Source organism: Trachymyrmex septentrionalis, unplaced genomic scaffold, assembly GCF_001594115.1.
Source record: "Trachymyrmex septentrionalis isolate Tsep2-gDNA-1 unplaced genomic scaffold, Tsep1.0 scaffold69, whole genome shotgun sequence".
In the NCBI taxonomy this organism is placed as follows: domain Eukaryota; kingdom Metazoa; phylum Arthropoda; class Insecta; order Hymenoptera; family Formicidae; genus Trachymyrmex; species Trachymyrmex septentrionalis.
Window position 1 is genome coordinate 1971164 of NW_017305873.1, and position 2383 is coordinate 1973546.

The following is a 2383-nucleotide window of genomic DNA, read 5'->3' on the forward strand; positions in this document are numbered from 1 at the left end:
AAATTTCTGTCTCTATTATTCAAGCTTATGTATTTTCAATTTTATCTACATGATATATAAGAGAAACTTAATTAATCCTTATGATAAATCAAAATCACCTATTCCACTTAGTTACCCCAAGCCCATGACCTATTATTATTTCCTTTAGAATTTTTAACAACTTAATTTATATCATTAGATGATTTCATAATATAAATCATACACCCCTTTTCCTATCAATCCCTAACACTCTAATTTGCATATATATATGATGACGTGATATTTCTCGAGAGGCTACTTACCAAGGATGCCATTCAATTTACGTAGTTAAAGGAATAAAAATAGGAATAATTTTATTATCTCAGAAATTTTTTTTTATTTCTTTTTTTTAAGCATATTTTCATTCATCATTAGCCCCTAGTATTGAAATTGGTCAGCTTTGACCTCCCAAAGGCATTATCCCCTTCAACCCCTTTGATATTCCCTTAATAAACTCTATTATTTTAATTTCATCAGGATTAACTGTAACCTGAGCCCATCATGCATTAATTAATAAAAATATAAATGAAAGAAAAAAAAGGTTATTAATATAACAATCTTAATAGGCGTGTATTTTTCCCTTCTTCAATTAATTGAATATTTCAACTCCCCATTTACTATAGCTGATTCTATTTATGGCTCAACTTTTTTTATTGCTACTGGTTTTCATGGCATTTATGTTATTATCGGAACTTTATTTCTCTTAAATCTGTTTAATTCTATAAAATACACTTTTCATCTTATCATCATTTTGGTCTTGAGGCAGCTTCATGATACTGACATTTTGTTGATGTAATTTGATTATTTTTATTTATCTCAATTTATCGATGAAGATTCTAAAATTTCACATTATTTTATTATATTTATTATATATTCCTACCTAACTTAAAAATTATAAATACCACTCCCACAAATTTCTTATTATTAATTTAATAAATATTATATCTTCCATTACAACATCTTCCTATAATAAACACTATATTTATATATTGTAGTATAACTATATTACATTTAACTTCCAATTAAAAAATTTAATTTCTACCATAATTAATATAAATAATTATAAATATTATCCTAACTCTTATTACACTTATTCTAATTTCCACTATTTTATTATCTATTAATTTTATTATCTCAAAAAAAACTTATATAAACCAAGAAAAAATATCCCCCTTTAAATGTGGCTTTAACCCATCCTCTAGAGTTCGCCTATCTTTTAGTAGACAATTCTTCATAATTAACCTTATTTTTCTAATTTTTAATATTGAAATTGCTTTACTTTTATCCCTAATTATTTTATCCATAAACTTTAATCCCTTCATTATTATTTACTTATTCATATTTCTATTTATTTTAATTCTAGGCCTATATTGAATATACAGAATCTTCCCTAGATTGAAAACTATAAATATTTATACCATATATTATAATAAATTTATTATTAATATATATTATTTTTAAAATAGAATATTAGTTAAATTAATAACATTTTAATTACATTAAAAAATAATAAAAATTTTTTATCTATCTTACTATTAAATTTAATTTTTACCTAATACTTTTACTAACTTAATCTCTAAAATTTAATTATACTTTAATTCAATTTTACCCCCACCCATCACTAATTTTTCATTAATTATCAACTATAATAATTAAACTTATTTAATTTATTAATCTTATTTTTTATTAAATTCTTAATTCTTAAAGTAATAATTACACTTTAACTTCGAATTAAATTATTGATTTTATATAATATAATCTAAGAATTATTCACTAAATATACAACCAATAACCTCACTAACCTTCACTCACTTCCCCCTTATCTTAAAATAATTCCTAATCCATTTAATTAATTCAATCTCTCTCCCTTAACTAAAACCAAATAAGAGGTATATTATTGTTAATAATATCATTGAATATTTTAAAATTTCTAGTTGAAGTAAATCAAATATGAACTTCTAATTCATTATATTATGGAACTCCCGTATTACTTCAAAATTAAATATAGTTTTAAAAAAAACATTATATTTTTACTATAAAAATAATTTACATTTTAATTTATTTAAAAATTTTTAATCAAATTTTCTTAATATCTTCAATATTATACTTTATTATATAAGCTATTTAAATATAAAAATTGTCAATTACTTTTATTTAAATAAATATAAACACTATAATTCTAAAATAAACCAAAATAAATATAAACATATATAACTTATAATAAACATAATTAAACTTTTTTTCTACAAACCCAACAATAAAAATTTTACTTATAAATTCTACTCAACTTTTATCTAATCTAGAAACTATCAACCTAAATTCCTTTACTGGCTTATATAAATTTATCTACATAATCTACTTAAAA

At 21.1% G+C, this 2383-nt stretch overlaps 1 pseudogene; it reads left to right on the forward strand.

Annotated features, from left to right (window-relative positions):
* Positions 1-233: 233 nt before the first annotated feature.
* LOC108753317 lies at positions 234-849 on the forward strand (annotated as a pseudogene).
* The last annotated feature ends 1534 nt before the right edge of the window (positions 850-2383 follow it).